This window comes from Microcaecilia unicolor, chromosome 1, assembly GCF_901765095.1.
Source record: "Microcaecilia unicolor chromosome 1, aMicUni1.1, whole genome shotgun sequence".
Taxonomy (NCBI): domain Eukaryota; kingdom Metazoa; phylum Chordata; class Amphibia; order Gymnophiona; family Siphonopidae; genus Microcaecilia; species Microcaecilia unicolor.
The window spans coordinates 225,420,813-225,448,599 of record NC_044031.1 but is presented as its reverse complement, the minus strand read 5'-3'; positions in this window follow the sequence as shown (position 1 = coordinate 225,448,599).

The following is a 27,787-nucleotide window of genomic DNA, read 5'->3' as shown; positions in this document are numbered from 1 at the left end:
ATTGTATGGTGAGTCCTCCAAAACCCATCAAACCCTACTGTACTCAACTGTACACCACTACAGTAGCCCTTATGGCTGAATGGGTCACCTATATGTGGGTACAGTAGGTTTTTGGTGGGTTTTGGAGAGCTCACACTTTCCACAAGTGTCACATTTAGAGTGGGATATGGGCCTGAGTTCCCTTCTCCACAGTGCACTGCACCTACCACTAGGCTACTCCAGGGACATGCTTTCTGCCCTAATAGGAATGGCCATAACATATGAAGCTATCATAGAGGCTGGTATGTACTGTTTCACATCTTTGGGAGGTGGGAAGGGGTCAATGACCACTGCGAGAGTAAGGGGGTGGGGGTCATGCCTTAATCTCTTCAATGGTCATCTGGTCTTTTAGGGCGCCTTTTTGGGACTTAGTCATGATTGAAACAGGTCTAGACCATAACATTTATCTTTTAGCCATAGACATTTTTGCTTTGTTTCATTAATTATTTATTTATTGGTGGAAGAAAAACATCCAAAATGCACAAATATCACCCCTAACATGCCCCCCTTGTGATCTGGATGGATGCACTGCACATGAACTACATAAATAAATATCTTAAAAATGGGTTTCAAAAATAGCAATTTGGATGTTTTGGCAAAATAAAAAAAGTTCATCTGCTGCTTTACGCTATTTTATAGACGTTTTTCTGTTTCAAAAATGAGCCCCTAAATTATGTTTCCAAATTATTAGTCAAAATGTTAAGGTCCTGATTAATCATGAGGCGTGGTCTATATTAGCTTACTAGATCAGGATCTTTCCCAGGCTTTGCAAAGACTGAGGGGAGATATGATAGAGGTCTATAAAATAATGAGTGGAGTTGTACAGGTAGATATGAAGCGTCTGTTCACGCATTCCAAAAATACTAGGACTAGGGGGCATGCGATGAAGCTACAATGTAGTAAATTTAAAATGAATCGGAGAAAATTTGTCTTCACTCAACGTGTAATTAAAATCTGGAATTCGTTGCCAGAGAATGTGGTAAATGCGGTTAGCTTAGCGGAGTTTACAAAAGGTTTGGACAGCTTCCTAAAGAAAAGTCCATAGACTGTTATTAAATGGACTTGGGGGAAATCCTCTATTTCTGGGATAAGCAGTATAAAATGTTTTGTACATTTTTGGGATCTTGCCGGGTATTTGTGACCTGGATTGGCCACTGTTGGAAACAGGATGCTGGGCTCGATGGACCTTTGGTTTCCCAGTATGGCAATACTTATGTACTTATGACTACAGCATGACACCTAGTCTGGTGCTGGCCTAGCTGTCCCATTTCCAAGACCTCCTGAAACATCTGCTGAAAGGGTTGTGCTATTAGCTCTTGTAATATTTTGTAATAATCACTCCCAAACTCATCTTACCACATCACTTTGTATTTGTGTACACCGGAGTCTGTAACGCCTCTCCAGTACTATGTAAGCCACATTGAGCCTATGAATAGGTGGGAAAATGTGGGATATAAATGTAATAAATAAATAAAGAAATAAATCTAGTCCTGGAACATTTTCTAGCTTCAGTCCCTTTATAGCCTTATATTTCCTGCACTGTGATGGGTGCATCTATTGTGCCAACTTCCTCCCTTATCAGCTTAGGCAGCTGCAGTCTTACAAAAAAAAATATCTTTAACAACTCCTTGAATAGCCTCTGCCAAACAGAGGGTCTTATAAAAATCCATGAAAGCCTACATGATTTTCTATAACATATTGCTTAATTTCTCATGGTTGAAGTAAATTCACCAGTAGTCTCCCAGCTTTATTTATTTTATTTATTTGTGACATTTATATCCCACATTATCCCAAACAAGTTTGAGTTCAATATGGCTTACAATAAACAGTGTAGGATACATAACAAAGAATAATGCATGAGAAAGTAATTTGTTGTAAGAATCCAATTTTACAATACAGTATCATAAACAGACTGGAATAACTATGGATTTTTAACATTTAGAAAATCTATTATGAATGAGAAATTGTACATGAAGCAAAGAGAAAGTTAATGGTAAATAGAGTAACAACCAATTCAGGCAATAATTGGTTGTTTATGGCCTCATTTGTGCAACTTATATTTATACTGAAGGATATTTACTTTGGCACAATGAGTAAATCATCTAGTGGCCCTTTTACTAAATGGCGGTAAAAGGTGGCTTGCGGTGGTGTCAGTGCACGGGTTTGCCACATGCCGCGGCCACCTTTTACCGCCATCGGTAAAAAGGGACATTTTTTTAGAAGGACCGGTAAATAGCTGCGTGGTAAGCAAAATATTGCTGCAAAACCATTTATTGCTGGAATCCTTACCACTTTCTATTTGAGAGGTGGGAAGGGCTAGAAAAAAAAATTCTATTGCCAGAAGTGGCACATAGGAAAGGCGAGACTACTGCCAAGCTCCTGTGCGAGCCTGGCGGTAGACCCAATTTGCCACACACCAAGCCCACACTACCCCTTCTGCCTTTTAGTAAAAGGGCCCCCTAGTTCTCTTCTGATTGCAACCATTTACTGTTTCTCATGCTTTGAAATGGTGACTCCTCCTAAAAGCCACCAGCAGATCTATAAGGGCTAGTATTTTTAAAATCAATTTCCATAAAGTTATGGCTTGTACAAGATATTATTTCTCCCCTTAGACCTGTTCTGGATGCTTCCCAGCAGGTAATGGTACGCTCTGGGTTTTAATAATTGTGTTCATTCTAAGTTTGTCAAGCCTTCCTCGGGTGTAACCTAAGCTTCAAGTTCTAATAAAGGAAGGGATTTAACCTCCAAATAAAATCCCTTTGATTATCCACCACCATCAGAGATACCTCTACTATTGAGTGGTCAGACACTATTGGAGGCTTTCTCTCTACTTCCATGTTAATCATTACAGAAAGCAATAGATACTCCAGGCATGTATATATTCAGTGTGCTCCAGAAAACTAAGTTTACTCAGCCTCTGTAGGGTGAAGGGTGTGTCAAGCAGCTATCAGTCTCAAATGTTGAAGAAAAGAATCCAGCCCCTTCCCCCAAATCCTGGAGTTGGTTGTCTTGCTGTTCTACAGTCTGATGGTCTTACGGACAAGAAGGCTTAACCCATTTTGCACAACTGAGGTGTTTGGCCCCGTTGTCCTTGTGGACAATGGGGATAGCCTGTTCAAACACAAGCACAAATCTGCAAAATTTATTGGCTTGTTGCCCACTTTTCCATAGATAAATATTGATGTCTTGATGTACTAGATCTAAAACAGCTGCAAATCGGCAAAATTAAGGTTAAACCCACTTGTCTGTAGAATTAGCCAGTCAATATCTGGATTCATTCTAATGTTAAAATCCCCATCATTATAATTTGGCATCACTTATATTGTGCCACTACTGCTACCAACTTCAAGAAGAACTTATGATCATATACATTTGCCCTGAAATTCTATAAATGGTACATAAGTACATAAGTATTGCCATACTGGGAAAGACCAGAGGTCCATCAAGCCCAGCATCCTGTTTCCAACAGTGGCCAATCCAGGTCACAAATACCTGGCAAGATCCCAAAAAAGTACAAAACATTTTATACTGCTTATCCCAGAAAGAGTGGATTTTCCCCATGTCCATTTAGTAACGGTCTATGAACCTTTTCTTTAGGAAGCCGTCCAAACCTTTTTTAAAACTCTGCTAAGCTAACCACCTTTACCACATTCTCTGGCAACGAATTCCAGAATTTAATTACACGTTGAGTGAAGAAACATTTTCTCTGATTCATTTTAAATTTACTACTTTGTAGCTTCATCGCATGCCCCCTAGTCCTAGTATTTTTGGAAAGTGTAAACAGACGCTTCACATCTACCCGTTCAACTCCACTCATTATTTTATAGACCTCTATGAAAACTCCCTTCAGCCATCTTTCTCCAAGCTGAAGAGCCCTAACCGCTTTAGCCTTTCCTCATAGGGAAGTCGTCCCATCCACTTTACTTGGTGTAAATTTTCACATCTAAAGTTAGGCGCCGATTCCGGTGCTAAGCTTATTCTATAAAGGGCACATAACTTTCAGCGCCATTTATGGAACAGTGATTAGTACTTTATTTCAGCACAATTTATAGAATTTGGTCCTTAGTGCATACTTATTGCAAACTAGCACCTTTTTTGAATAACGTCTGCTAAGACCAAGACAAATCACCCACTAGGATTCCATCCATGCTTGTGCTCCCTCCAGTCCAGATTTTCCTTACTAATACAGCTATTCTACTTTGTATACTATTAAAAGTCACTGCTATGACTTATTACTACTACTACTACTTATCATTTCTATAGCGCTACTAGACATATGCAGCGCTGTACATTGGACATGAAGAGACAGTCCCTGCTCAAAAGAGCTTACAATATAATTAGGACAAATAAACAGGACAAATAAGGGATAAGGGAATTACTAAGGTGGGAATAATAAAAATAGGTGCTGAACAAGTGAGTAAGGGTTAGGAGTTAAAAGCAGCATCAAAAAGGTGGGCTTTTAGCCTAGATTTGAAGTCGGCCAGAAATGGAGCTTGACGTACCGGCTCAAGAAGTCTATTCCAGGCATTTGGTGCAGCAAGATAAAAGGAACATTCCTTCCACAATATTGTGTATTCAATGGCAGATAAATGAGTCTCCTGTTTCAAGGCTATATCTGCCATATGTTTTCTTAGATAGGTAAGGGTCAATATTCAGTTTGGAGGAGTGGCCTAGTGGTTAGGGTGGTCCTGGGGAACTGAGGAACTGAGTTTGATTCCCACTTCAGGCACAGGCAGCTCCTTGTGACTCTGGGCAAGTCACTTAACCCTCCATTGCCCCAGGTACAAATAAGTACCTGTATATGATATGTAAGCCGCATTGAGCCTGCCATGAGTGGGAAAGCGCGGGGTACAAATGTAACAAAAATAAAAAATAAAATAACTAGGCAATGCCTGACTTCCTAGGCACTGCCCAGTTAGTGCTGGGGCAGTCCAGGGATGGAGGCAGAGAAGAGCTGGCAGTTAGGCTGGCACAGACCTTATTCAGTGCTGGTGTCCACATAGATAAGTGGCTAGATAGTACACACAAAAGGTACTGAATATTGGTTTGCTCGGAACTGGTCAACATTCTGGGAAAGAGGCAGCCTATTCCAAAAGGATAGACTTTACTTAACTGGGATGGAACCAGGCTGCTGGTGCTAACATTTAAAATGGATATAGAACAACGGGGGGGGGGGGGGGGGGGGGGGGGGCAACTGTCACTGAGGACCACATGGTTCAGAGTAAGGTATCTTGGAAGGGTACCTTCAAAACAGGGAAGTTAGGGACTCCCAATAGAGAGGTTGTAAGAAAGGTGAAAGAAAGGCAGGACTTTTTAAGGGGAGAGCAGAGTAAAGGTTGCAAATTATCTCTGTCAACTTCTAAGCTTGCTTGTAGATTTAAAAAAAAAAATATATATATATATATACAATTTGAAATGTCTATACACAAATGCTAGAAGCCTAAAAAATAAGATGGGGAGTTGGAGTATATAACACTAAATAAAGAGTTAAATATAATAGGCATTTCAGAGACCTTGTGGAACTCTGTGGGCCCAATGCACAAAACTTACTGTGCTTGCAACATTTTAGACCAGTTGTAGTCGCTATGATGTCAGTTGAGAGCTTTCAACAAGGATGAGATTCCCAGGTGTGCCAGCAAAATCAATTGGGGGCAACCTGAGGGAGAGCAAGTGAGCTGCAGGAGGAAGGTGAAGCCGGTATCAGAGCACTGCAAGGAAAAGGAAAGAGTGCAGCAGCATGACAAAATGATTCCTGGGCTTGCACAGATCATGGACCCTTACTGAGAGACTGTTCTACGCATGTGCTAGGCATTTTCCCTACTGAGCCGCTTGCAGAATTTTGCATTGCATTTGTTCAGTGTGCAATGGCCAAAAAAGCAAGCAGAATGCTAGGAGAAGATAGAAAGAAAATTAAAATGCTTCTGTATTGCTCCATGGTGCAACCTCACCTTGAGTATTGTGTGCAATTCTGATCACAGTACCTCTAAAAAGATATAGTGGAATTAGAAAAGGTTCAAGAAGAGCAACTTAATTGATTAAGGTGATGGAACTCCTCCCATATGAGAAAAGGCTTAAATGGTTAAGGCTCTTCTGTTTGAAAAAGAGACGGTTGGAGGGGATGAAAGGAGTGGGGGGTATGATAGACGTCAGTACAAAGGCTAGGAGACACTCCATGAAGCTACATGGTAATGCTATTAAAAGAAAGAAGAGAAAATATTTTTTTACTCAATGAATAGTTATAGTTTGTAGTATAAATTTTATTATTCTTGATATACTGATATAATTCATAAGATATTACAGTGGTGTACAATTAAAAATATTAAAATACAAAGTAAAGGAAAAAAGAAAAGAACTCCATCTTAAAATAGCAAAGAACATTCATACATAAACCTAAAAAGAATGTAATCAATAACCCAATCATCAGAAAGCTCTAGAACTCATTGCCAGAGAATGTGGCAACAATAGTTAGAGTATCTGGGTTTAAAAATGTTTTGCGCAAGTTCCTGGAGGAAAATCCAGGAGTCTGCTATTAAGATAGACATGGGGAGGAGTGGCCTAATGGTTAGTGCAGCAGATTTTATCCTAGCCTCCTGGGTTCAATTAACCCAGTTAACCCGTCATTGTCTCAGGCACAAATAAAACAAGATTGTGAGCCCTCTAGGGACAGAGATAGTACCTGCCTATAACTGGATTGTAAATCAGATTGAACTTGAACCCTGTTTGGGATAATGCAGAATACAAATTCCACAATAAATAAATAAACTATTTATCCCCAGGATCAGTAGATAGAATCTTGCTACTCTTTGGGATTCTGCCAGGTACTTGGACACAGGAGACTGAGCTAGATGGACCGTTGATCTGACCCAATATGCTATTTGCATATTCTTAATGAGTTTCATTTATTATAGGAATGATTAAAACAGCATGGATTTTAATGGCAGTATAAAGCCCTGACCAAGCTATATGATCCATTTTAGATAGGTCATAAGATGGGAATTGAGACGACCAGATTGGAGCATGCATAATTCCCCCTGTGTTTTGCAAAACGCTCTGCATGGATATTTGATAGCACATCCAGTGGGAACAGTGATTTTTATTTTAAATGCTGTTACAAAGCAAACCAATGTTACGAAGAACATTATAGGTTCCAGGCTGCAGCAATTCAGCTGGTAGGCATTAAGTCGGGTCCACTATATGATAAAGGGGATGATGGTGGAATTAAGTAAACCCCAAGTCTTCACAAAAAGGAGCCATTATACCCCCTAACTTCCCCTGAACCCATCAACATGAGCCATGATCTGTTTACCCCAAGATCCGCTGATAAGATCCATGACCCCCACTATCTCCCCAAAGCAAGAGTTATATGTACCCCATCCTCCCCAGAACCTTTGTCTCTTATTTGGGATCTCCCTGGGGGAAGGAATGATCCCCAGAATCTTCAGCTCTATCAGTGCCCAGATTCAAACTGGTGACTCTGATCCCCTAGTATGTGAAACTACAGTTAGAGGTCAAGCTGCCTCCAAAACCCCTAGCATTGATCTGGGGTTAAACAAATTAAAAACTCACCAAATTCCCATCCCTTAAACTTAAAAATGTGGGTATTGGCTGCTGCTCCCAACACCTGAGAGTAAACTGTTAATCCCAAAATGGTGGTTTCTCACCGCTAGTGATAATCTTGAGTGTATAATGTAATTGCATTGATTGGGTAATAACGTAGTCAACTGTGAAATACAAGAATTGAATTAAATTAAATTAAACTCTTCCTAGTTGTCAGAATGTACTCTTGACAATTGCTAAGATTTGGGATTTCAAAATTGAAGCTGAATCTATAATTACCCCTAGTTAATAATGTAGCAAGCAATAAATGTATGTGTGGTTACAGCATCTATGGTCCATTGTTACATAAGACAGGATTTGCATTTAGGAATGCCAGAAAAGGTTGGAGTATTTAATTAAATGTTAGGGATAATTAAAGACATCTTTGTAAAGTTTGATTTCTTTAGAAGTACATGAACCAATAGCACTAACCTTGCAAAAGTGACTAGACCAGGCTGAAACATAGCATAGCTTTACAAATGTGTTACACAAAGGGGGAGATTCTATATATGGTGCCTAAAATGTTGGCGCTAAAATCAGTGCCGACTAGGTGTATTCTATAATCGGTGCCTAGATTTAGGTGCCGATCATAGAATATGCTCAGTTGATTTTTCAGCGCCTAAATCTAGGTGCATCCATTTACACTAACGAAAATATGGCGTAAATCCCAGCACATAGATTTAGGCGCACAGGGCTATATTCTATAACTGCGCGCGTAAATTTTAGAACACCCACGAAATGCCTATTTCCCCACCTATAATCACGCCCCTTTTTGCCTGCTCATATTAGAAGTTCAGCGTGCATCGTTACAGAATACACTTAGTGAGTTGTGTGCCGAAATTCTAATCAGTGTCAATTACTGCTCATTATTGCTTGTTGAGCGCTGTTATCAGCACTCATTAGCTTGTTAAGTTACATGCATTGTTATAGAATCCATGCTGCTTTTGGTGTGGATCTCTAGACATGCTATACAGAACCTGGAGGAAAGTGCATAGATGCTTCATATACAATGTGCAACTACCATACTTCCAACATTTATCCTCCAGCATGGCCTTATGACAGGAGTGTCCCAAGCAGGAATTGTACCCTCTGTGACATGCCTCTAGTACCCCCACCCTACCCATTGTGCTATGGTCAAGCAAGGAAGACAAAGGACAGAGAACACGTTTTGTACCCATAGCCCTAGGGATGGCCCTTGCCTTATAACAGGGCTGCTGTTTGGCCTGCTGGGCCTGGACATGTCAGCCATGATATTTCTGGTTCACTCTCCTGGCAGACTATGCTGCACCTTTGCAGGTACTCTCCTATAGCTGACCTATAATGAAGCAGATAATTTCAGTATTGACAATTACCTCCAATATTCAGACATCAAGCCTAAACACTTTCTGCAATTTGCCCTTTGTAAATGAAATCAAGTTAATGTGAAACGCGGTATCCTCAACTTTTCAATAACTTGAAAACTAAATAAAACAGATTAACCCATTAGTGCCCAATGTTCCCATATGGGCACTTATTATGGGAACATTGGGCACTAATGGGTTAACATTAAACAACACAGTCGTGTTTTCAACAGAAGCAAGCTGATTTCTGCTTTCTAAACCATTGAAAGTTTACAGTTATTTAAACCAGCAGTCTGTTATATTCTTCTGATGTAATTACCTAGTTAATCTAGGAAACAAAAATGAAACCCTAAGCATCTGCTTCCCTCACCATTGTTACATGAATATATTCAAAATGGGTTCATGAAGTAGTGATAACTTTGGAGGATTGGATAAAGGCGACAGCATCGAAATGCGACTGACTAAATCATCGCTTAGGAAAGAGGCTCTTGCCCTAATTCCTTCGGCAGTGGAATGGAAGATTAAACTGACTGGACTTGCTGAAACATGACTGTCAAATATACTTAAAATGTGCATGTGGGTTTTAATTTAGAGCTTTCCATGTAGGCTTTTGTCCCTCTCCAATCAAGGTGAGAACAGATGCATTTTAAACAGTGATTGCTTTGAGGTCAGGACAAGACTTGGTCCCCTTTAAGCTGTTCAGCTGAAAGTAATTTACTTGAGAGGCTTAATCAATTCTCATTTTGAATGTGTCCACCTGTAAGGCTGGCTTTGCATCTGTGCAGCATTTCAATGAATGAACCTCAATAGACATACCCTGAAAAAAGCTGATTTTCACTTGAAAATTTTTCTTTTAGAGTTTTAAAAAATTATATCCAATCAATTTGATAGTTCTCTTGTTTATTTCCAGTACCTCAGTTTATAATAAGCACATGAAAACTATGCTAAATTTCCCCTGATCAGTATTAGTAAGGAAGCTATTCGGTGATACGTCTTAATGTTTCCTAAATATTATGATGTGCCAAACTGTGCTTTTTTTCCTAGAAACAAAACGGTGCCAGTAGTGACATACAGGGTCAGATTTAAGGATAACTGTTGATAGGTCCTCCACCATAGTTGCTATGCCCCCTGTAGTCATAATTGGATATCATACGCTGACTGCAATATCAAACTTTAAATACATATTTTTACTGTCAACTCAGTAGCTGCTACACAAACGTTCTTTCCATGCCAATGCCAGGTACATCATGAAGTAATGCAAAGCCATGCAAAGAGCACATTAAGAGTCTGTAGCAAACCAGCCATACCATGACAACACTGTAAGGACTCAAACAGCATCAACCCTATCTATGAAAAGGCAGCACTGCAAACATTAAGTTAGAATCTAACACTAATACATCTCCTACTGAGAAAACAAAACAAGCGTCGCTGCCACACACATACAGAATACACAATAGCAGAATCATGTACCTTGGTCACAATGCACAGCACAGACAGACCTTTGTTAAATAGAATAAGGGACCACAAATTTAGAAATGTGTTTCTTCACATAAGAGGTGCATATTTTCCAAGTATATTAACAGTATACAACAAAATATGTTTTCTACCTTTGACATTTTATTTTTCCAAGTAAATGTCGGTCCCAGTCTCTCATTTCTGCTTTCTTCTGACTGTCTTTTCCTAACTTTCTTTCCAGGATCCTTTGTCCATTGCCATTTCTCCTGTCTTCTTCCATACCTTTTCTACATCTGCCTCTGACCTTGCCCTTTTAGCTCATCTATTTCTGTCTTTTCTGTCTTACTATCCACTAAAATTTCAACCTGTCTTTCTGCTTTTCCTTCATCTCTACTTTTTACCTTTCAACTAAATTCATATACAAAAATCTTCAATAGTGCATTTGAATGTAAATATCAGGGCTTTTTTGAGTGGGTACTTGGGGGTACTGAGTCCCGGCACCTTTTCCATTGTCTGCTAAAATTGACCCATGGTCTCCAAGTTGTAATGAAAGGTCATAGGCTCTACACAACAATTCTACTACTACTACTACTATTTAGCATTTCTATAGCGCTACAAGGCGTACGCAGCACTGCACAAACATAGAAGAAAGACAGTCCCTGTTCAAAGAGCTTACAATCTAATAGACAAAAAATAAAGTAAGCAAATCAAATCAATTAATGTGTGCAGGAAGGAGAGGAGGGTAGGTGGAGGCGAGTGGTTACAAGTGGTTACGAGTCAAAAGCAATGTTAAAGAGGTGGGCTTTCAGTCTAGATTTAAAGGTGGCCAAGGATGGGCCTTATCATAGGTTCTGTTACTGTTTGCAGGAGGCCTGGCTATTGTGGGGTGGGTCCCTCAGTGATCATTCCCACTTCTGAAGGGTGGCCTGCCATTTGAGTACCGACACCTTTTTCGCTAGAAAATATGCACTGGTAAATATATATCGTACATCCTTCATTTCCTGTGCTGTGTATTATGTTTACCTTGTACCTAACCCCATCTACCTATCAGTTTTCAATCTGCTTCTTATCTTACCTCCTTCCTACTCTTACTCTTTCCCTAGTCCCCCAGCACTCTCTGTATGCCTTCTGGTCCCCAGTCAGTCCCCCAGCACTTTCTCTCAGCCTCCCCAGTCAGTTTCTCATTACTGTCTTTCAGCTTCCCCATCATTCTCTCACCCTCCTCTACTACCAACCAGTCCCTGTTCTTAAACGCACTTGCTCTGTTCCTAGCCCTAGAGCAGGGGTCCTCAAATTTCATTCCTAGAGGTCCACAACCCAACCTGTTTTTTTAGGATTTCCACAATGAATATGTATGAAATCTATTTGCTTGCAGTGGAAGCAGTGAATGTAAATAGATCTCGCATATATTCATAATGGAAATCCTGAAAACCAGGCTAGGTTGTGGACCTCGATGACTGGATTTGAGGACCTCTGCTCTAGGGTCGTCAAGTCCTCTCAGATGCATCTCTCCATGACCTGCAGTAGCAAGTGGTAATAACACAGAAAAGCAGTGCTGGGCCTGAACCCTCAACCACATTCTGCTCACTCTGATGCAGACTTCCAAAGTAGGTAGGACACGGTTGAGGCTTCAGCACAGGCATGGACTCAAGACCGTGTGCTGTCTTTTTGTGTTATTGCTGCTGACTGTTGCAGGTCCCAATTGATGTGACTGCAGTAAACCTAAGCCTCAAGGGCTAGGAATGGAGAGACAGTAAGCGCAGGGACTGCCTGGTAACTAAGGAGAGAGAGTGCCGGGGAAGCTGAGAGAGAATGCTGAGGAGATTGACTGGTCCCCAGGTGACATGGCTGAAACCACTGTGGTTGTAACAGGGCATTTTGTGAAGGCAATGAAAGGTGATGTTACTGTGTACAAGCACGTTCCACCTGAAAAAAAGCTCTGATGGTAAATAACTTTGAATCCCAAAGACTGCTTCATAATAATCCATCATGAGTTCTACTTCCTAGTATCATGCATTATCCATTCCTTTAATGTTTTTAGTCTCGTGCATTACACCAATGGTCTCTAATGTTTCTCATACCTCACACTAACACTATCTGCTTTTGTCTCACCTAGAATATAAACTGCACTGAACCCTGGAAAGGGGATATTAGCGGTATACAAGAATTGAATTAAATTGAAAAAGGCATTTTTAACCTTCCTTTCCTCTTCCTTTTCCTCCAACAATACTGGCATCAAAGAGCTTGACCTTGTTATATTTCAGAAGCTAATGAGGAGGAGGCCGGGAGCTATGAGTTTATAAACCTCTGTCATCTTCAGTCAAGCAAAAGGCCCTAAGTTCTACAGTAAACTGAGACCATGATCAATCAGTGTGGACAGAGCCAAGTGTTTTTAATTTTCATTCTGAGATTTGTGCATGTCTATTTGATATAAGTATGTGAAATCTGTTTCTTTCATACTTACTGATGTTTCAAAATGTCATTTTATTTGAACTCTTATTTTATTTTTATGTATCCATATCACATTAAGAGGCCTGTTTACTAAGATTTTGCAGTTACTTTCTAGTAATAGCCACAATGTGATCACTGCCAAATCTCTGAGTTAACTATTTGGGATGTTTCTAGTATTTTGGGGAGGGCTGCTATAGAGATCACAGAGAGAAAGTCTACTGTGGGTTAACTGCATGGCTAATAAAATACAATGTAGGTACTCTGGGGTAGCATTAATTGCTCTGTGTTATATGTTAAATATCAAGTATCAATTTATTTTGATTTTAATGCAATATAAAACAGAATATCAATGCAGTTTACAATAAAAACTCCGTAACAAAATGTAAGGACAAATCCCCAAATTCTATATATGGCGTCTTAAGTTGTGCGCACTAATTTGGTCACACAGCCAAATTGCATATACAACTTAATTGATTAACAAGCCAATCAGCGCTGATAATTTGTATTTAACAACCAATTAGGGGCACTAATTGCCTTTAATTAGAATTAAACCACACAAACTTTCTAGGCGTATTCTATAACGCAGTGCGCGTTGTAGGTGTTTAAAAAAAAACTATGCATCTTATTAAAGAATACTCCCGATCTGCACCTAACTTAGGCACATGTATTTAGGCCTGGTTTTAGGTGGCCTGTACATTTTGCACTAAAATTCTTTTCAATGAGCAGTTGTCATGCTTTGTCTATGAGGAGCCCTTTGTCTCCATTGAGGTTACTTGGGAGTCTTGCTGTTTTTACTGCCTCTTTGATTCTTCTTGGCCACCAACAATCTTCTTTCTCCAAGATTTTGGTGTCCTCAAATCTAATCGGATGGCCAGTATTCTTACGAACGTTTGCCATGCTTTGTCCAAACTCTGCCCCATACACACCTACTGGAAAAGTATGCGTCATCATGTAATTTTATGCAGATCAGTATTTTATGAGCCCATTTATGTGTATAAATTAGTGTCTGTCAAATGCTTAATGCTCCTTAGTAAAAGACTTCCTAAATCAACTCTTATTTTTTTAATTTCTAGCATTTATAAATAGATAAATATTTATATTAACAATCTACCTAGCAGTTGATATGGATCATTTGGAATCATTTATATCTGTTTTTTATTTAGATGCATCTGTTTTGGTAGTATTGTTTAAAGATACCTCAACCCAATCCCAGCATTCCTTGGTAGCTATTGGCTCTCCCTACAGTCTATCTTAAACGTTGCTCGCTGTTTGAAAATGTTTGTGTCAACAGCTGAGCCCCACACTATTAAGGTGAATTCCATCATTTTGGAATACATTCCCTTTCCCCAAGAGGTTGACCAATTGCAAAGAAAAATAACCCCTTCTTCTCTATGCTAACATCTTACCAACTTATTGAGACTTTAGAACATGGCCTACCACTGATGGCCTGAACTTGGATTGGGAAGCATTTCTAAGAATATTAGCCTAGAGGTTCTGTATTTCAATTTCATACCAAAAAAATAGCAACTGACTCCTCTCAAACAATCTTTAAAAATCTATCTAGATGATATGTGATGCCCACTGTCTTCACACCAGGCAGGTAAATTACCAATCCCCCACCCACCAGCTGCCCTGCCATTTTCCCAGATGCACGCACTTAGATCCCTACAGCCATAGCCACCAAGTTATTTACATTCCTAATCACCAGCTTCAGTGGAACTCCTAACTTCCCCAGCTGTAAAGGAATTAAATACAAACAGGCATACACTACTACCTTTGCATACAAAACCACACAGATATGGAATGCACTATCCATGGCCCTGAAACCACGGACAACTTAACCAGCTTTCGCAAATCTTTGAAGACACATCTCTTCAACAAAGCCTACAAAAGTCATCCTTAATGAAACAAATCACTCCTTATACCACCCAAGTGCTTTAAAACACCTCTCACACGACCTTACCTAACACCTTTCCATCTAAATCCTCATCTACCATCAGCTTATTATCGACTGTATCTAAGATTATGTAATGACTATATCATATTAACACCCTGTAGGCCACATTGAGCCTGCAAAAAGGTGAGATAATGTGGGGTACAAATGCAATAAATAATAATAAATAATAATAACCCTTTTGCCCTTGGGCACATACCCCTATAGACACATTTATGTTGTGGAAGGATATCCCTAGAAGAGCAGGTCCTAACTACAGGATCATTTCCTGCAACATCAACCTAATCCATACCTTGTGGAGGTGTTCAGGAGACATTTGCAGTCTCCACTTTCTACTGTGCCACTGGTACCATCTTTCAAACTGGTTTAGGTCAACCTGAGGCTCCTCTGTGCTCTGCATGTAATACCCATTTTATGGGAACAAAAAAGCAAAATATTAAATTGTAAGACTTTTATAATTCACAAGTATTTCTTAATGCTTAAAATAGTTATATTTCTGCTTCATATTTTTTTTATAAATATATTAAGGACAGATTATAAAGTAATTTCCAATTTGATCCCCTTTGGCTCATGGGGCAGTGTTGATAACAAAAAGGAAATAACCTTAACTCAGGGCCTATGCAAGGGTATTCTGTGCCCTAGATGAACTTTCAGACTTGTACCCCTTCAAATCCCTAGGAACCTCAACCCCACCACCAAGTTTTGATAAAATTTGACTCAACAATCAGGTTCATTCGAAAGCCTGTAAAAATGCAAAACTGGACATCATAATTTCAAAATAAAAACTGTTTTGCTTTGTTTTGTGTGTGTATGTGAATGTATAATATATGAGTGTATTTTCCAAAAATGATTTCCCTTCCTACTATTGATTAAGCTGGCCTTACCATAACATATTTACTCTAGTGGACTGAGTTAGAAGGCTCCGTTTAAATCATCTCTTAGTTGAGCAAAGCCTGATTATTTTGATAACCTATCAAAACAGCTTTCTCGCCCCAGAAACACATTGGTATTCTTGATAACTATTGAAAACTGGTTTTTATTTTAAAACTGTGTATCAGTAACAGAAATACATTTGCTACTAGTTTGAGAGAATAACTGGAATAAATGGCAAGGGAAGAGGTTTTGCAAGGTGATTACAACTCTGAACTTCTATTTATGAGAAAACAATTCAGACTTGGATTTGAGAACCAGTAGTTTGAAGGATCCCTCCAACACAACCTCATGCTTATGATTGTTAATTCTCTCCTATACTATGGCCTCCATTTAAAAGCTAACCTATCACAGTGGAATATATTTTAGTTTAGGTCATTTTTTTATACCATGAAGGTAGACAAACCTGCAGATTGAAAAAAAAAAATCATAAAATGCTTAATGCCCAGAGCACTAAAAGATTGGAATATAAGCACTTTCATCTTCACTCCAACAATCAAGGGTACCTTTTTTTATCTTTCTATTTTCTTCAAGGCTACTGACACCCAGATTTAATCAATCCATTCTGTGTTGTATTATAAATCCTTTGTAAGTCAGATTACTGCAGACAATGTATAGTATTTTTTTTTTTTTACAAAAGAGAGCTAGAAAGATTTGGTTTTAACTTTTCATTTAATTACTTATTGCAGTACTTAGCTATCAGTATGTCTCTGCTAAGAATATATATTTTCTCCAAGAGCTAGAAGAATCTCATTTTTGTAATGTCTAATTGAGGCCCTGTCAGTCACACTGCTCAGTTTTACTGCATTTTCCCCCCAAGGTTTTCTGAAAGTAAAAACGATTCAACAAAGCTGCTTAATGATATGAATTGTAGAGAGTATGAAGATAACACAGTTAACATAATAGACAGTGAGAGATAAGGACCAAAGTGCCTGTCCTGTCTTGACACTTGTGGATAATGTAAGTATATAAATCTCTATACTTAAACCACTACCAGCCCCTGTCATCCCAACTCATCTTTTCCCTAAACTCTGAACATGTTTCCTACTAGTGCTCTTTAGCTCTGTCTCAAACATGTCTCAATTGTGTTACAGTGCTGCCTTGCACCAGTGTTTCCTATATCTGTTTGTGTGCATAAGGTGTGTGTTAGCCTAACTTAGGTCTATTACCCAAACTATTCAGACTGCCATGGATTTCTTTGTGCACTGCATCTTGAGCTCTAACATCTTTCAAGGACATGTTGTTTGTGTGAATGGACTGTTTGCAGTCTTCATCCTCCTGTATGGGGGAGAGAGGTTCACAGAGATACAGGGCTGAGGTAATCTTGGTTAGCTTCCTTGTTAGTGAATCATCCTGTACCGGTTACAGTACAGTGCCATCTTGTCGGCACACTAGCTCTCATTATCCAAGTTCTTAACTCATCCACTGTTCACATTCATACCCGGTGCAAGCCAGACATGGTGTGGCCAGACCATTCAATCAAAGAACTACATTTGATACAATCTGTAACATATAATCATGATATTTATGCTGAGAGAGCTAAGCAGAGAGACTGCATAGTTACCTTCTCTAATAGGTGCTACTTTACCATCTAAAATGTAGTACCTCTAGGTACCTCTGAGTGCATGAGCAGTTACACCCTAATTCTATATAGGGTGCTCAAAATTGAGCATGTAAATTTGGGCATACACCCAATTTGCGTGCACAATTTAATTGATAAACAAGTCAATGTGGGACCCTTTTACAAAGGTGTATAAGGATCTTCATACGTCCAACACGCACCAAATTGGCATTGCCACCCAGCTACCACGTGCCCGGGCAGTAATTCTGAATTTGGCGTACGTCAAACACACGTGGTAGCAAATATTTTCTATTTTGTACTGCGTGGCGCTCATCCAGCGGTAAACGGCATTGAGTGCAAGCTGCATGCCTACCGCCCGGGTAGCATTTGAGACCTTACCACTAAGTCAATGGGTGGTGGGTAAGGTGTCAGGCAGAAAATGGAATACAATGTACCTTAAATTCTTGAACTGATGAACAAGTTCATCTCACACATAGAAACTGCCCCATTGGAATGTTCTCACAAAGTTTAGAAGGGTGGCAGCTAGCAAAAGGTAAGAATGTTCCTATTTGTAGGTTTACGAAACAAAGTATAAACGAAACCAGACTGAGACAGCTCGGCCAACAGGCCCAAAAAATGGACACGTGAAGAATCAAAAGTAAACACAAACTTTAGGTTAGGGTAGCAGCAATTAGCCACTGAAAAACAAGGACAGTTGTTCTGCTGTACCGGATCACAGCAAAAATATGTTCTCAATGACGCATCTCCAAAATTTAATATAACCAAAATATGAAGGGATTCTGAGATACATTTTCTCAAAATGTTCCATATACAGGTTAGCCACATCTGGGGCAACTTACCCCCAATATTATCTTATTTATTTATTTATTTATTTATTTGTTGCATTTATATCCCACATTTTTCCACCTTTTTGCAGGCTCAATGTGGCTTACAATGTATCATGAATAGTGGAAGCATGTAAGAAGATATACATTTAGCATTATAGAAGGATCTTGGGTAACATGATAATGATAAAACATAATAGTAGTTTAACAAGCAAACATGATAATGATAGAACATTAAAAAAAAATGTAAGGACCAGATTAAGGGGGTCAACCAAAAATTCAGTAGGAGGATTTTTCTCTGAATTCATACATTGTTCCAAATAATCAAAAACCATTTGCAGGACTGCCGTCTTGAGGGATATTACAAGGCCTCAATATCGGCTGTGACCAATAACACTGAAAGTGCATCCCTGGATGAGTCGAGCTGAGTCATAAAATCAGTAGATTCCAGAACATAAGATGATAAAAGCAGGACCCAAGAACTCAAAAAAGAGTCCACAAAAACAGACAAAACTGGCTGTGGCACTTATGTTATGTAGGTATATTCAGCCTCTCTATCTGTATTGCAAACAGCGCTGAATATATGCACAGAGCAGTTAATGACACCTCTGTCCAGCTATCTGGATAGCTATCCTAATAAATAAATCTGTTTATTATCTGAATAGCAGACTGAAAATGACTCCTCTCCAGACAACTGATTAGACTGGCCATGCTCTACTCTCACTGAACCCTGGGACTATCCAGATATGCCACATTGAGCCTGCAAATAGGTGGGAAAATGTGGGATACAAGTGCAATAAAAAAAAAATGTCAGGACAGTTTGGAATAATTTTCAATAGCACTACCTGTGCAGTGCTGCTGAAAATGAGTGGATAGTAATGGCTAGGTCTATTATATGGTTGACAGCTACCACTAACTGAAGAATTGCCTCTGACTATCTGGCATATAATTTATACCGATAAGGGAAATTCTATAAACTGTGCTCAAAAATGGGCACTGAAAAAAAATTGGTGCTATGTGCTATTCTATAAAGGGTGTGTGCCCTTTATAAAAGAGCACTTAGTGCTGTTTCCTGCACCTAACTTTAGGTGTCAGAATCACACCTACTAAAACCTGGTGTAAATGCTGCTGCCCAAGTACGGCGTGCTGAGTTAGTATTCAATAAATACATGCGCAATGTTTCCCCTCCCGTGTCCATGCCCCTCTATGCCTCTCCCATGTCCATACCCCTCCCATGACCACACCTATCCTGTGTCATGCCCCTCCCATATCCATGCCCCTCCTGTTTCCATGCCTCTCCCATATCCACGCCCCCTTTTAAGATACACACTATAGGAGTTAGTCACCCTGCCTTATAGAATACATTCAGATCCACACGCAAATTTTAATGGATGCCAATTAACATCAATAACTGGTTGTTACCTCCCAATTATTGATATTTTTGAACTCGTTATTCAATTAAATGGAGCGCTCATCTCAGGCATATACACAAATTTGGGCATATGAATCTGGGCACCATATAGAGAATCCAGGGGATAATGTCTGAATATCTCTGCTACTTATATACATTTTCACTCTTCCCTATCCTATCCCAAATCCACCCAATTTCAACTGATTAATTAAATAGTCTTATGTGGCCAAAAATTGTAAAATTGAAAGCAAAGAAGTTATATGGTTAGCACCCACTGCCAGTTTTGGCCTCAGTGAATGTATGAATGGCATTAACAGGTCAATAGGGATAGACTTATACAGATTATTCAAAGTGGCCTACAGTACAGCCAATGAAGAGGGTAAACACCTAGTGGAAAGGGCAATGAAAGTTTTTCAGATTGAACAAATGTAGGTATTGGCAGGAGCCTTGGTCAAATCACACCTTATTGAGCCCCTCCAATCCTTATAGTTCTACCTTCAAAGATGGCAAGATATCAAATGATAGAAGCAGAGGATTTCAGACAAAATGCTTCACAGAATGCATAGAACAAACTGGTGAAGCAGACATATGTAGATTTTGTAAGAAAAAGTTGGAAATGGTTACATATTTCATTGCTGGCTGTGTGTGTGTGTGTGTGTGTGTGTGTGTGTGTGTGAGAGAGAGAGAGAGAGAGAGAGAGAGAGAGAGAGAGAGAGAGAGAGATTACTGTACTGGCAGGGGCATAGCTACCTTTGAGTGAGCCTGGAAAAAAGCCCAGTGCCACCCAATGATAGGCATCACTTGCTGTCCAACTGTTATAACAGCCCCCAGATAACCTGAAAACTTATACAAAAAGAACTTATGAAACTAGAATTGGTGAAACAAGTCTTAATTAATTTAATATTTCAAAATACGCTCTTGTAAGAATGGATGCCCCTGAAAGCAAATAGGCACACCCTTCCTTAATGTTTACAGGTTATATAGTCTTTCTTTTTGGTTACATTTAAGTGTCTTCCCCTAAGTTTCTCATTGGATATTGATCACATTTAGCATCCCCCAATACATCATTACTAATTAGCATATGACAGTCCTCTGAAAATTTTCCATCAACCAAGCCTGAGCCTCTACTCATTGTTAGTTCTGCTCGGTTTGCATTTTCTTTTCTTCAAACCTTTATGTGAGAGCTTTTCCTTAACAGTTTCGCACATGGCATGTTTCACCTTCCCCCCTGATCCCTCTTCCTTCTGCTCCCTTTGTCCATAATTTTTCAGTTTCATGGTCTCATGCCTAGCTACATTTTATTTTAGCTCTCAGGCCTGTCCTTGAATCTGTCATGCATCTCTCCGTCTCAGCACTTTTATCAATTTGCACGCATCTCTTTAAACTAACAGAGTTCCTTTTGTTAATGATTTTAGAAAGCTATAATATGGTGATTTCTGCTAGAAAGGGCCTACACAAGTATAGTTATACTTTCATCCCTAAAGAGTTCCTTTCTACCAGGGCATAAGCTATTTTTGCAATTATGTTAAATGAAAAAGCAATATATTTACACATTTCTCACACAACTGAGGTGCTCTCTATCTGGCATCTCTCTATCCCTTTCTCTCCCTTCCACTCCCTATTGGTCTGATATCTCTCCATCCCCCCCCCCCCCCCCCCCCCCCACGGTTCTCCATACTCACAGCAGGTGGCTGGCAGAGACAGTGATGAAAACAAGCTGCCTTCAACTGGCCCCACCATGGCCCTTCATCTGCTGCATCCTGCCTTTCCTGAAGTAATGTCCTGTGGGCAGGACATGGCACAGGAAAGACCCTGGTGGGAGCTTATTTTCATCACTGCCTCTGCTGGCTACTTGCCATAAGTTTGGAAGATTGTGATGGGCAGGGGGAAAAGAGAAGGAGATATGGTGGACCTTGTAGGAATTTGGAGGAAAGAGAGAAAGCAGATTAGACCAAAAAGAGGGGGGAGTGATTCTAGACCTGGAGTGGAGTAGATGGAAGAGAGAGAGAGAGAGAGAGAGAGAGAGAGAGAGAGAGAGAGAGAGAGAGAGAGAGAGACTGGCCAACAAAGGGAGCTGGAGAGAGATACCAGCCCATGGTGTTGGGGGGGGGGGGGGTGTTGGGGTGTGAAAGGAAGAGATGCTGGCTCTGGAGTGGGGTTGCAGGAGGAAGGTAAGAGAGAGGGGAGAAACTGGCTTGCATTTGGTCGTTTCTGAGATGTGCATCCTTGGTTTCCATTATCGCTGAAAATTAGAAACGACCAAGTCTAGGGATGACCACCTCTAAGGACGACCTAAATTTCAGGATTTGGGCATCCCCGACCATATTATCGACATCAAAGATGGACGTCCATCTTGTTTCGATATTATGAGTTTCCCCTCCCCTCCACTGGGATGTTTTGCGAGGACGTCCTCTGCAAAACTTGGGCGTCCCTTTCAATTATGCCCCTCCACGTATTCTAAATTTTGAAACTGTGTCACTGCTCCCATGAAGCACCCCTCAAAATGCCTATTAAATGTTTAAAATTTGGCACTGTATCAAAGTACACAAAAAACTTTATCCTTTTTGAAAATCCATATTAGATTACTGTAGCTGCATTTTCCATATTCCATGAGGTGTGCATAGATTGTATATTCAAACAGTACACAAGCAGAATGAAATTTTTGAAAATACATCCATCACTAGATAACCACCTCAGCAAATTGTCAAAGGGAAGTATGATACACAAACTGACAATTGCCTACCAAGTCTGTGAATACAACACAACCCTGTTCCTTGGCAAGTTGCTAAACTTTTCCCTCAAATAGGAAGCATCCCTTTGTAAATCAAGCCCATATTGATTTACAAATAAAACAGTTCCACATTCTAACAGGTTTTGCCTCACATTACTTTGTCAATATTAATGACAAGCTGGTGCATAAAGCAATTACAAATATGGATAACAGACTATTTTTCTTAGCTATTTACCTCAGTAGGGAGTACTTATCAAGCATTTTAATAGATTTCTGCATCTGGAGTACAGAACTATTAAGCAAAAATAAATGTATCCAAGAGAGGCACATTTGCAGTGCTAATTGACAGCTGTGTACATAAAGATCTGCTATTTATTTTATTTCAGTCAAACATAACCTTTGTAAATGTCAGTTCTGTGTTCTTTTGACCAACATTTTAATTTAGACATATTGCTTTCCATGTAGGATTATCCTTTTCTTTTATGTTGCTCTTTTGAATTGGTAACACTGTGTCATACACATCAGTTTCAAAAGCAGTAGTCAGGTTTTGACACTGTTATCTTTTGGAAGGGAACATGTTTCTGATAAAATATACCAAAAAAACAAAGTCCCCTCAGTTGTTGCTTTTTTAAAAACTTTTTTTTTTACAGTATGCTCGCTAGCTGAGTGATGTTTGGTCACATGGAGGTTAATATTAACCAGGGGCTGAATCAATGAACTTTAACCAGGTAGTTAAAGAGATATCTCGCTAAGGGGTCCTTTTACAATGCCGTGGTAAAAAGTGGCATGTGGTAGTGTGGGTGAGGGTTTTTGGTACGTACTGGGCCATTTTTTACTGCACCTGGGAAAAAGGCTTTTTTCAATGGGGGCAGTAAATGGCCGTGCACTAGAATTAAAAGTAGCGCACAGCTATTTACTGCCTCAGCCCTTACCACGACCCATTGACCTAGTGGTAAGGGCTCACCTGCTACACGCATGGTACTCATGTAAAGTACGCCAATATGGCCGCGCTGCTAATTACCACCAGGAACGCTCCCCGTGGTGGAAAATAGAAAAGTATTTTCTACCCCAGGAAACAGCACGTGCCAATTTCAACATTACCGTCAAGTGGGCACACTAACCGGGCAACAGTGTTGATTTGGTGAGCGCTACATGTGCGGTAGCCCTACCACCACTTTGCAAAAGGGTATAAGCTGTTATAATCTTGTGTCAACTCCGAAAGCAGGCTGCATGCTGAAACGCCATCAATATTTGGTGGGTGCCAGGTGTAACAAATGATGTCAGCGCTGTTTATTTTCTAAGGGGGTCTTTTACAAAAGTGAATATATGGGTGTTTCTAATGTTTAGCGCACGCTAAGACATTTACGGGGGGAATAATAATAATAAAAAAATGTTCCACTAAATGTCAAAAAAGCCTTCCTTGACAATTGAGCTATTCTAGAAACATCAAGTTTTTCCACAAAAGAAAACATCTTTTTTCCTAAAATGCAATCTAAGAACCATATTTCTCTGTTTCTCTTCTTGAAATGTTATCAAGAGAATTGCTCTAGTGGGAATACTATCCACAGGCTGTCAAACCTGCGCTATCAGGTGGGACTAATTCCTCTAGTTCCTTTCCTGGCAAATGTGAGACTTTCTTGAAAGGAGCATAATAATATTTAACAATAGGTAATTGATCATAGTTTTGCATAATAAAAACTTCTTTAAGATATTTTCACAAACGAATTTCTGGAGACAAGTATCGAGTAACAGGAAAATTTAGAAATCAAAGATTTGTAGCTCTTAGAAGATTCTCAAATGATTCCACCCAAAGAGTCCTTAATAGCCGAAACTGAGGCAATCTGCAAAGCAGAAACTTTTGTCTCTAGAGAATGAATTTGGGACTGTATGGTAGAAACCTACATATCTAAAGGGTTAAACTTAGTGACCACAGAAGTAAAAGTACACAATTCTGTAGTAGTTGATTTAAGAAATTCTTTGGTTCGGGTCACAACAGTTCATATATCCTTTAAAGTAATAGAATCAGCAAAAATATGATGATTCTGAACAGAAAGCTTAGGCATAATCACCTCACAGGGACACCTGGTTACACTAGAGTCCTCAAATACACTACGGACTTGCTCACCAGGGAGAGGTGGCTGTGTCAAATTAAGAGTTGCAGGTTGAGGAGCTGAGCTCAAAGACACTTCATTAGGCAAAACTCATCCAAAGTAGATGAGGTTGCCACTGATACAACATGCTTATCCATTGAGCCTCTAGGGGTGGAGGTAGCAAGTGAAGTGCTGACTACATTCCCCTTCTTTTTTTCTCCATATGGGTACTCACAGTACTGGAGAATAAAAAATTCCAATAAAATAGCAAATAATATTCCTGACTCCTTCTATTTTTCTGCTCCTAAGGGGCCTGGTATACCCCTTTGGGCATGCCCCTTCGGCCATGCTCTGCGGCCATGCACCATAAGGCTCACCAGATCTTATGGTAGGAGTTGCAGAAGAGTGATGTCAGATGCTGCAACTCAATTTCCCAGGCCTCTGCTGGATAGATTTAGATTTATTGTACCAGGGCAAGATACAATATACATAGATGTAAATTCAAAAACATATAAAACAACCATAAAAGATAATGCTGTAGATGGTATATTCAGCGATTCGCTTGGCAACAGCAACTTCTCGCTCTCTCACAAACTAAGTTTTGTACCTGGGTCAATAGAGGGTTAAGTGACTTTCCCAGGGTCACAAGGAGCTTTGTGGGAATTGAACCTAGTCTCCTATATTCTTAGTCCACTGAACTAACCATTAGGTTACACTTCCACTCCATTTTCTGCTGCGTGTCAATATATGTAAGACAGAGAAAAGGAGGTAGATTTCAGGCTGTGTTAAGTGTAGGACTCTCTTTCTCTGACCCACAAATTCTAATTTCACCTAATATACCCATATGCTGAACTGGTGTGAATACCAATTCCTAGCCTTTTCCTTGTAAATTATTGTTCTAATCTTTAATTTTTTTCCAGCAAGGGGAACAATGAGCAACGGCACCAGTTCTAGTACCACCAGCAGCATCATTGCTGTTACTGCTGTCCCTCCCCCCACTATCCCACTTTTATCCAAACAGTTCCAGGGAGATCAGGACATGGGTCCTGTCAGGGACATCTATTAGGGATTTCTGGAAAGTTCTGCAGACTGAGTTGCACAGAAACAGACTCCAAAGCTGGCTGTGACTGATAGGAGAGCAAGGCTTCCACCTACAGAGCTTTCCAGCTCAGAAAATGTCAGGAGACCCTAGCAGGAAGTACAGGTTGTCAGAGGGATGGTGGCTGAGATTGAGAAACTGACTTCCACTGGTGCTTCCTGGTCCTAGACAAGCCAAGCTGGAGTCGACCAGACATTGCTCCACTGAAATGATGTTGTAAAAAAAAAGAAAGCACAATCTTCCAAGTCAGATTTGAGAAGAATTATCTTTCTCCTCTTTTAAAACTCAGCTTAAGACTTTATTTTTTAAACAGGCTTTCGAGACACTAGTTTAGGTACTGGGAGCTGGTCCTGTTGATCCAGTTTGACACAGTCTATAATTATTTGTATGAAAGTCAGTGACTGTTTTCTGAGAATGATTACTATTTAAACTGTCCTATATTTTATTGGCATTTTTTTCTATGAGTTATTTGATTGTGCACTACTTTGGCCTGTATTTTCAGAAAAGGTGGTATAGCAAATATGAATATACTAAACTAAACTTTACTTTCCTGTTTGCACCATATGGAAGCAAATCAATCAGGAAAGAATGGTTTCTGCTCTAGAGTGCATTACCCAAGCCCTCACTCAGGCAGTTATAAGTCCTGCACATGAGGGACACTTTTCACTTAAAGGTTTAAAGACCAGCTAGCGGGTGTCTTGAAACAGCTCCGGTGAAACATGGACCGTGCCAGGATCCGTTTTTACCCTGTCACCTAGCAAGTTAAGTGAGAGCTTCATAGAACTTTTTGCATAAAAAATATTTATTTAGCACGTGGAGGCATTACCTTAAATAGTAGTGTCCTGCTATATGTTTGGACAACTTTGAAGACCAGCAAGTCTGTGATTGTCCCTTAGAAACATATGAGCACATCCCTATTTATACATTAAAAATTGCCTTGAAAATTAACTGTCAGCCAGCGCTGTATGTTATATTTTTGCAGTTGATGGAAACTCGGTATGGTAAGATTTAGGAGAACGTCAGGAAATACTTTTTCACAGAGAGAGTAGTGGATGCCTGGAACACCCTTCCAGGAGAGGTGGTGGAGTCAATAGTGGCGAGGAAACTAAAAAATGTGTGGGATAAACACAGGGGATGCCTAAATAGAAAGAGGATGGAAACAAAACATGGCTGTTGAGATGCTATGTTGGGCAAGAGTAGAGGGAACTAAGGCCAATGCTAGATATACACCAATGGTCTGTGTCCCCCAAGTGGTAATAGAAAAATGAAGATTCGGCAACTCTAGCTTTGGGGGTACTAAGGCTGATTTCAGACAGACTTCTACAGTCTGTGTCCTGCAAATGGGAAAAGACTGGTGAAAATTCAGCAGTTCAGCATTGGGGGAACTAAGGCCAATGCTGGATAGACCTCTATAGTCTGTGTCCTGCAAATGGCAAAAGTCTAGTGAAGATTCGGCAACTCCAGTACTGGGGGAACTAAGGCCTATGATGGATAGCTTTCTGTAATTTTTGTCCTACAAATGGCAAAAGACAGGTGTAGCTTCAACAATTCCAGTATTTTATATCACTTTATTTTAATATGCTATGAGTGAGGGTACTGTGCAACTCAAAGAAGAAGGGATAGCATCTTAATTAGCAAGTTAAATACTGTTAGCAATACTTTGGGATAATATATGATTATAACTAATACTCCATCATAATTAACTGCCAATATATGGTTGGCATGATGGAAAATTGTCAACCAGTGTTTAAGATGAATGATTATAACCCATATAGACTGGTGGGTATAGCTATGGCTGCCTTGTTGGGTGGACTGGATGGACCATGCACGTCTGCTGTCATTTACTATGTTACTGTGAGACAAGGATGTGAGAACTGGAGAGGGTTTCCCTGGAAATTTTGAAGGCAAGCTGAAAGTCCTGCAATCCTGGGAGGAGTCTGGCCATATGCAAGTTCTGGAGCTGGCTAATATGCAGAGCCAAGCAACAGAGTGTGTACTGGAGCAGAGGAGTGAGGGAAGAGGAGGAAAACTATAATGGGAAACTCTGGCAAGATAAGTTGATTGCTGAAGAAGGAGTTTTAGTTTATTGTAAGTTTTATTTGGGGGGGGGGGGGGGGAGGGCTGGAGGAATGCACAGTAATGAGCTGATGGGCCCAGGCTACAGCTTGTCATTAGCTTATGGCTGCAGCTTTCTTGAGCTGCCATGAATAGGGGCAGGCAGCTTAACATTCTAAACTGCTGGTTTGGCTTCATGGAAAAAGGATATGTGTTCTTGTATGAAGCAA